Source organism: Falco biarmicus, chromosome 9 (assembly GCF_023638135.1).
Source record: "Falco biarmicus isolate bFalBia1 chromosome 9, bFalBia1.pri, whole genome shotgun sequence".
In the NCBI taxonomy this organism is placed as follows: domain Eukaryota; kingdom Metazoa; phylum Chordata; class Aves; order Falconiformes; family Falconidae; genus Falco; species Falco biarmicus.
This window is the reverse complement of record NC_079296.1, coordinates 53,434,390-53,443,708: the sequence shown is the minus strand read 5'-3', so window position 1 is coordinate 53,443,708 and position 9,319 is coordinate 53,434,390.

Here is a 9,319-nt window from a genome sequence, read left to right as displayed (position 1 = left end):
GAGGGCTGGGGGCCCTGAAATTCCTCATGGCTTCAACTTGCTGAAAGAGCTTAAAAACCCCCACAAAACGCCACCACCACCTGCTGCCAAAGTCACTGCCTGGGTCTGGGGCCAAAGGAGGAGGTTGGTTGTAGGGGAAATGGGGTACTGCGATACGAAACAGATCTGCTGTTGGACTGGTGCCTTCTGAGCCGGCAACATATCCACCTTCTCTCAGACACAAGATCAGTTGTGAATCCCTCCTAAGCACAGAATTATGCCTCAGAGCCTCAACCTCCATTTACAAGATTTCTTTTCCCTGTGATTGTTTATGGCAACTTTAAAAAGCTGAACTGCATTTTTCTTCGGTCTGCAGAAAACCCCAAACGATCATTTCAAACACCTGAATTGTCCCAAGCGCAGGAGTAAAAGCCAACATGGCAATTGAAATGTCAACACTGCCGGAGTGTCTTAGCCACTCCTGATGCTTTAGCAAAATCACGAGTAAAGACCTGATGATGTTTCTGGCACCACCCCAAAGTCTCAGCACCAAGACCCATAACTGTGCTGTGTGCAGCTGCCGTCACACTGCAGCCCAGCCCCTATCAGCAGTGACTTGACAAAATGCTGCACATCAATAAAAGACCCGCAAATTTGAAAAGACAAATTAATTTCCATATATTTCAAATGCCTTGACTCAAATAATTTTACTGTTGATTTAAAAACAATCAGTTACAAAACCTGGAGTTGCCTGAACCGCGGTGGAGCCTGTGATGGTCACACCAGCTCATGAAGGTGGAAGATGGTCAAAGTACCTCGTGTTGTGGCCACCTCCCTCTGGTGGCCTCTGTCCTGAAGGTTTGCTTAACAACATGTTTAAAGTAAAAAGAATTAATTGCCTTATCATCATGTAGGTATATCTGAAAAAGTAATGGAGGGTACAGATAATCAGCGCGCTCTGTTCTGAAAATATACTGACCTACAAAATCATGTCCAGGTTAGCTGTGGGTTTAAAAAAAAATCCCTGTAATTCTCTCTGTGGAACACCCCAGTCAGAACCACTCATTAACCAGCTGGTGGCAGTGTTTTCATTAGGAAAAGATAAAAGGTATCACTCTCATTTTCCATAAAATTCACTCTTCCAGCTATTAAAGTGAAAGAATCTTACTTGTTACTTGGTTTCCCCCATTAAAACTCTAAGAAAATCCATACAGGAATAAACTCCCTCAGTCACTGCTGCAGAATACTCTTCATTTAACGGGTTATATTGTGTCAGGAGAGCACAGATATGTTTTTATTTCCTTTTTGAGCTTAGCTGTTGTTTATGCTGCCAGAATGCTTCTTTGTTAGAGGGATCTGTGCTTTTCTGTGCAAGTTAGTTTAGATTTTGAACAGAGATGTTAAGAATGAAATAAAAACATGACAGATTTAATATTGGTTTCTACCCACTACTGGGCATTGTGTTTTGAAAGAGAGCGTTAGAAATTGTTTCTGGAAAGCAGAAAGCACTGCAATATTTCCTCGCTCTCCCCACACATTCAGCAACAGCATGTTCCCATCACTCTCCTGAATCTTAATTTAAACCAGACCATAGCTGTGTGTGGAGGAGAGCTTCATCTCTCCTTATGGTATTTATTAAAAAAAAAATAACAAATAGTCAGCATTTATCAGAAATAACTCGCAGAATACAGGCTGCCTTATCTGGAAATACCTCTCACATGCCCGCCCCTCCCAAGCTTCCAGCAATGAGCCTTGACATGTGATATTTACAGATATTTCTGTCCTGAAATAACAGGTACCAAGAATACTAAGTGCTAAGTGTAAGCTATTCTGACCTCTCTGATTGAGAATAACATCGCACTCCTACTCCGAGGAATCAAACACTCCTCCCCATATGTGATAGCCATGCCATCTGCACTACCTCCATCTGCTAACAGGCATCTTAAGCCTACACATATGTACCCAGAACTGATGCCAATACGTGTCGGAACACCTCCTTTATGTCTGGGAATCACAGCATGCTATAGCTAAGATGTAAAAAAAAGAAATGCTTATTATAATGCATAAACACCTCCAGCAGCTTGGGTGCAGAGCTAGCAGGGCCATTAACCACGGATCCCAACCGTTGTACCCCACGCTCATGCTCTCCCTCTACACCCCCCCATTGCACCTAAATTACTGCAGGTGCAGTAGCTGCAGGGCTAATGCCTCCATGTAGGATGTAATGAGGTTTAGGAAAGACTCACAACCCACCCAAAATACCTACACTGCAGTTTGAGTATGGCCAATTTAGCTGGCCACTCTCCAAGGCTGGGCACTCCTCTCTCTTTTTAGCACTGTGAGTGCTCAGCATGCTTTGGGTTATCTGAGAATGGTTGAAAAACAAAGAATAAACACTTACTAACTTCAATAAATGTGCTAATCTCTTAAGAGGCAGACACTTACGTGCTTTGCTAGACTGGGAGATCTTTTCTATAGGTTGGCATTAGCTTTCAGCTCCGGTTTGGTTCTCCCTTCTTGTACAGTAGCCCAGAAGCTCCAGTGCAAGGAACCCTGAGATTAAAAAAATACCTTACTAAATGGGAAAAACCAAACGCACATGTGCATATGTCACTTCAAAAGAGGAAATCTGTCATTCAGTTTAACAGAATGGTCAAAGTGACACTTGACTTCTGTAGGTCTGAAGCTCCTCACCACTTCCAGGGCTTGGAAGGACGCGGGACACCAGCAGCAGCAGGTGCCTGGCCGCCTGTCCAGGTGCTCAGGTGGGCGAGCATCATCAGTCTGACACCCGGAGGAGAGTGGGCTGGGGGGCCTGGCAGGCAAGCTGGCAGGAAATCTTCCTCGCTGCGACTTTGTCAGGATTGATTGATTTTCACAGATCACTTCATTTTTTATGATCTGGCATTTTCCAATGGAAAACTGTTTGGAGGAGATTTCTGGCCAGCCTAATTTCAGTCCCTTTGGGGTTTTGTTTCATTCCTGGCCTTTTTCAGTACTTGACGAGTGAAAAATTTCTGTGTAGATTGCAACTGTTTGGAATAAAATTTGCCCATAAAAGCCCCTAGGATGCACGTTTCATTATTCCTTTCTCAAGTTAGAAAATATTGTAAATAATTCTCAGTGAGTGATTGATGTTTCAATCAAGTCTAAATTTGCATCCACCTTGGTGTTCTTTCCCTGTGCATACTCCTATGAGCTGGCTGAATGATCATAAAATTGAGCATTACAGCCAGGAGTGTCTGTGGAAGCGCATTTCACGTTTATTCCCCAAATAGTTCTCTGTGGTTAAGTAGCCATGATCCCAGGGTGAGAGAGATGCCAGCGTGTGAACTGGGAGTCACACCATAAACGACCCAGCATGAAATCCACAGAAATCTGCTGTCAGTCAACGATGGAAAACAAACTCCAGAAATACGGTGGCGTACAAATCTCAGCAAGGCAGAAAAGATGGGGGGGGTGTGTGTGTCAACAGAGTGGGAGCTCACACTGGGACTCATGCCTTGCATTCATTAATCTTTGTTATTAATTCTCTAGCATATATCAATGCAAATTCATTTTTTTCTTCTTTTTTGGGGGGGTATCTTCAATATTTTTACAGTACACTTGTTGCAATAGGAAGCTGTAACAGATGCAATACCTGTTTAATTTGTACTTGATCTGTGTGTTTTGACAATTGGCATCATAATATAAAATATTTTATATTTAGAGTCTACCTTTTCATGGTGAACAGCTTTTCAGACAACCACAATTAGCACTTTGGTTTTTTTCTTGTTGCTAGTAGTACTGCTTTGTTTTCATCTCCCAAAGTATCTTGTGTAAGAACAGAATTAGCTAGAGGAGCTGAGAGCAATGGGATGGTGTAACTTCACACACCTGTTGTAAATATCTGCTGTAAATATCAGAAACCTTCTGTAAAGTCCTTGCTGGACCCTGGTTAGTCTGAGTGATGATTCTCTCCTGTAAATGTGAGGCTATGATGTCGCTGAGATAACTGTACTCTCATGTTCCTCAAGGACCTGCATCAATCTCATAGGTTTCCTCCTGTGTTCAACACCAGAAAACCTTGGGACCTCTCATATAAACTATTCACAACAGTGATGATGATACAGAGCAGTTCAGCTGTTGCTCCATGCCATTCAATGCCAGCTGACTTTTGCTGCTAAAACAAACCTGCAGACCCACTTGCCCGCAAGCCCTCCCCTTGCTCAGACTCGATCCCTACTACGTATGCGTACCGCCAAAAGACAGGGAGAGAATGGCTGAATCCTTATCTGGGGGAGGATTTTCAAAACCAATAGAATCTGAGGCTCAGATTCGGCTTTTACTGGGTCCTGGCATCTCAACTCCATTTGATGCTTTTGAAATCCCCAAATTTTCAAATATTCCTCTGTCTCCTTTTCTACTCAAAATGCTGTTCATCCAGAGAAGTTATGGGCAACCCTTACTCGCCCCCCACAGCCTTTCGCTGCCTTTTCAGTCCCCTTTGGTTGGCTTTGTTGACATTAGAGGGCAGTCTTCCATTTTGCTGCCTTTTTTTTTTTCCCCAAACATTTTTTAAATAGCGCTTATTGCAATGTGCAGAACTGCCAGCGCTTTGGCAGGCTAGGGGTGAGGGGAGAAACACGTTCAAAACAAAATGATGCTATTTTCATTTTAAAAACTACTACAATTCTGCCAATATATTCTCTCAAATATCACATTTGCATGATCTTTGTATAGCTAGGAGGGTGTACAATTTAGAAAATGTAACAGACATTAACTGTTTCACATTGCAACAGCTATCTATGAAGGCTCGGTGATTTCCCAGCAGGGATTGGAGTGAATTAATGCGATGCAGCCGTTCCTTGACATTGCGGGGTATTAAACTAGAGGTGGCTAAAGGTGACTACTCTGCATCTAAGTTTTGTGATGAATATCGGTAAAATCCTATGATCTCTTAAATTCACTTCAAGAAGCATTTATAAATCAAAGATGAGCCCCCCCCCCCAAAAAAAAAAAAAAAATCAGACCAAAAAGTTGCTTTAAAATGTATTGGAAATGTATTTCTGAATCAGACTTGAAGAAATGTCTCATAGTCATAAAACCATAAACCATCTATAATGCCATTCCAGCATTCAAAGTGGTAATATTCATATATCAAAGCTGAAGTGCTGTTAGCTTCCAACTTTTTTAGGATGGCATTCATCTTTATGACAAAAATAATTACGGAATGCTAACCTGCAGAGACTTCAGGTTTGTTGAGAAAAAAAGTACCACGTCTCCCATCTCCAGCCCCACCAAATTTGAAAAGCTAAGCTTGTGATCATGAAAATGAAGAAAGAACAAAATATTTACATGTCATAGGCTTTTATCTCTCTGGGAACTTTTTTCTTGTGCAAGTACACATGACAAAAAAAAACCCAAAAACAAACAAAAACCAAAACACCAAAACACAACAAACCACCCACCCAAATACAGAAATTGCTCAGAGATCCAGCTTTAGCCTGCCCTTTCTCCTCTGCAAATCTTCTCCTTCATGCCACCACATGCTGGTTATCCATCATTCCCACAATCAGTTATGGTTTGCACCACAGCAGTGCTGACATGCCACATTAATTTGCACCGGCTAGACACCGCGCCATCCCAACTAGTGAGCGCGTACCAGACTCAGCAGCAGAAAATCACATCGATGTAGCAGAGGAAGGAAAAAAGGACAAGTTTGTATTTGTTGGATGTAAGACTCAAGTGCAGAGATAGTAACTAACCTGCCCATGGTGACATAAGTAGTGCAGGGAAGCTTCCTATAGGGACAGGAGAAATGGACATTTTTTGTTTTTTTAATTTTTTGCAGGGCTCCGTACCAGTCAGGCGTACTGCATCCCTACCTGGACTTGACCATCCTGGGTTTGTGCCTCTGTAACTCCACAGCATAAAAATATTGACAGAACCAGAAGACTCTCTTCACTCTCCCTCGCTGGCATGTGAAAGCCATTGTTTGGTTATGGTAAAATCGAACCATTTCTTGAAGGTCAAGAATTTTAAAAGTAACTCTCGGAAATAAGAGTTTTCATACATTCCAAGACAGGATTCCCCAGGAGAGCGTTTGCATTTGCTTTTACTTCCCAGTTTTGTTCAGTTAGTCATGAACAAGTACTTACCTCGCTGCTGTTACTGACCATTGCTGTATTTAACAAGGCACTGAGAGAAACACACCACTGTATTAGGGGTCACTAAAAAAATATAGATATCTACTGAAACCTCATTTGTTATGACCATCGGTTACCATTTTAATGGTAACCATTGTCTTATGGAGATCTAACGAGGAAGACTAATTTTTTTCCATGATTTGCTCAAAGTAAAATTGCTGCATTTGTTGGAAATGCATTAAAAAAAATAATAATACTGCCATCAAGTAGAAAGCTACTGGCATCAGCTGAAAAGGCAGCTGCTGATACTGTCACAGACATATCAGCATCAAGCTGGGTCGGATGGGAAAGGACACGCGGCTGTGAAGTCAAACTGAGAGCGCAGTTGCGCCCGCAGCAGCGGAGGTGGAGGAGGCCAGGACCATCCCTGCCCTATTTTCTACACCGCAGGGGGGGAAGCTGTCCTGAACTCATGCAAGGGGGGGCGGCGGGAGGATGGTGATGAATGACTGTGTCGTATTGCCCCACTAACTCTGCAAGCACTGAAACAAACCCTTGGCAATCGATGGGTCAAACTATCCTCAGCCATGAGACCCTAAAAAACACTGGGGTTCAGTGTGGTATGACTGCAGCCATCTAAACTACAAGGTGTTTTACGTAAGTAAAAAGTGAAATAATTGAATGTGGCTTAGCAAAAGATCCACATCAGGCCAGTGACCAGAACACCTGGTTTTCATTGTAAGGCTGTGATGTCCATGGTATCGTTAATCAAGCGGTGTGACAGGCAGGCAGCACGGGCAGCCAGAGCTCGCACTGTGCCAAAGGACCTGCCTTCATCCCCAGAACGTAGCGAAGAGAAATGCAACTCGTTTTCTTAATGCAAGCACGTAAATGACACCTTATTTGTTGATCATAAGGAGTAATTTGCAAAGTTCAAGTACCCAAATATGCAAATTGACACGATGGTTTACATGCAAAAAGAGCAAACTATCTGAACTAACTGCCACAGAGCAGACCTGCACCTGCTGTACACCCTTTTCCTACACTGGAAAAATGCACTGTGCAAAGACAACAGTGCATCACAAAGCACTTGGGCATCAAAACCTATAGTTTAGTTGCAGAAATTAAAAAAAAAAAAAAGCCAGCTTGATACAAAGAGAGAGAAGAAACTGGCTGGGCTTTCTGAAGTGCTTTAGTGGCCTGGTGCTTGAGTTGCATCAATTTGCAATGGAGATTGTGCTCTGACACAGCGGCTTGCCCAGCTGCTGGCAGTTAGAAGCATCCATGAGGAAACCAGTTACACTATTGTACATATTTGCAGATAGGCAAAGAAAATATTAAATAATAAGCCATGTTTGCAAGTGGGAAAAGAGCAACTGAACAATTTTTTTTTTTTAGTTTTTTGTTGTTGTTGTTTATAAGTATCTTTTCATAGACCAATTACATCAGTTCCACCCACATGGGTCGTTTGTCTTCTTTCATTTAAGCGTGTTTAAAGTTATCAACAGGATGTCCATGCATCAGTTAGCATACTTCATTATTTTCAGCAGTCAGGATTTGGCCTTAAATCGCTCTGTAAGCTCCTCCAGTCAATTTTCCTACGTTGCCTCAAGTGACCGTAAGGAACCTCATTAACAAACAGACATTATTAGATCACATAACCAAAAGTTACCAAAGATAAGAGAGAATATAAATAGTGTATTAAGCAAAGTTTGCTTTCTTCCAATTGTGCTATTTTATTAAAAGATGTAGAAACACAGCACCTGCAATTCTCCTGCACATCTAGGAGGCAGACAACAGGACAGCAGCCAGAGTCCAGCCCTCCGGGCTCGCCCACACTGGGCGCAACTTCTGGAGCTAAACTGTGAACCTGAGTCAATAATGAGCAGCTGAATACTTTGTCCCTCTGACTTACACATTGCTCCTTCACATTCTGGTGCACTCCAGCCAGCACCAATTGCTGTCCAATTAAGTGAATGAACTTAGCATCCTTCCTGACGTGCCACGGTGTCTTGCGCAACAATGATTTTGGCATATTTTGAATGTGGAAAATGACTTTAAAACTGAGAAACATGAAATGATGTGGCATTTCACAGGATGCGCTTTGCCAGGCATCGCTGAGCAGCAGAAAATATGCTCGTGACTGTGATGCTCCCGTCATCCAGGAAGCTAACAAGATACACATTGCCAGCAGGAAGGAATAATTTGCAAACCTGGCTAAAACTAAAAAGCAAAAAGACCAGCAGAGTCAAACACATCCCTTATCACAACATGGGGAAACCAAAAGGCATGTCTGTCCAAGAAGCCATGGTCTTTTGTTCGAAATATGTAGCAGCATAGCAAAAGCCCTTACAACTTCAAACTGAGAACATGAGAGCAGATGTTTTAGTAAGGCCTGTAATGATAGGACAAGGGGGAACGGTTTTAAAGTAAAAGAGGGGAGTTGTAGATGAGCTGTGAGGCAGAAATTGTTCCCCGTGAGGGCGGCGAGGCGCTGGCCCAGGCTGCCCAGAGCAGCTGTGGGTGCCCCATCCCTGGCAGTGCTCAAGGCCAGGCTGGATGGGGCTGGGAGCAGCCTGGGCTGGGGGGAGGGGGCCCTGCCCGGGGCACAGGGTGGGACTGGGTGGGCTTTAAGGTCCCTTCTAACCCAAACCATTCTGTGATGCTATGATCTCCCTGATACATTTCCAGATAGTGGGGAAGTTTACTATAACTGCCATTTAGTGGCTTCAAGAAAATACTTACAGAAAGAGTGGGACCCGCTTCCAAACTAAGACAGCTAAATTTATGGCCTGAAAGGAGATGTCTGTATGCAAATTGTATGTCTAACCTCCCCCGGCAGTCACCTGAGCCCCCTCTGGTATGCCTGATGTATCAGCAGGTTTGCCAAACCCGGGCAGAGATGCACCGCACGGGGTGACCCTGTGGCTCTCCATGGCAGACCCTGCTGAGAAACACCCATGGAACAGCACAGGCGTGCGAGAGCATGTAGACCCCGGCTTGGAAAAGGAGCTCTGTCAAGCAGGCTCCTACCAAAATATATCATGACTCCAGGCCTTTGTTTACTGTAAAAATATTCTAAAACAGCATTGTAGAGGATTATCAATGAAATAGTGAAGAAGAGCAAATACCACTAAATGGCAAGGATCCCCCCTCCACTCCCCAATGGCCATTTTTACTTGTAAATATTCTCCCTTTCCCCCTGGGTTTTG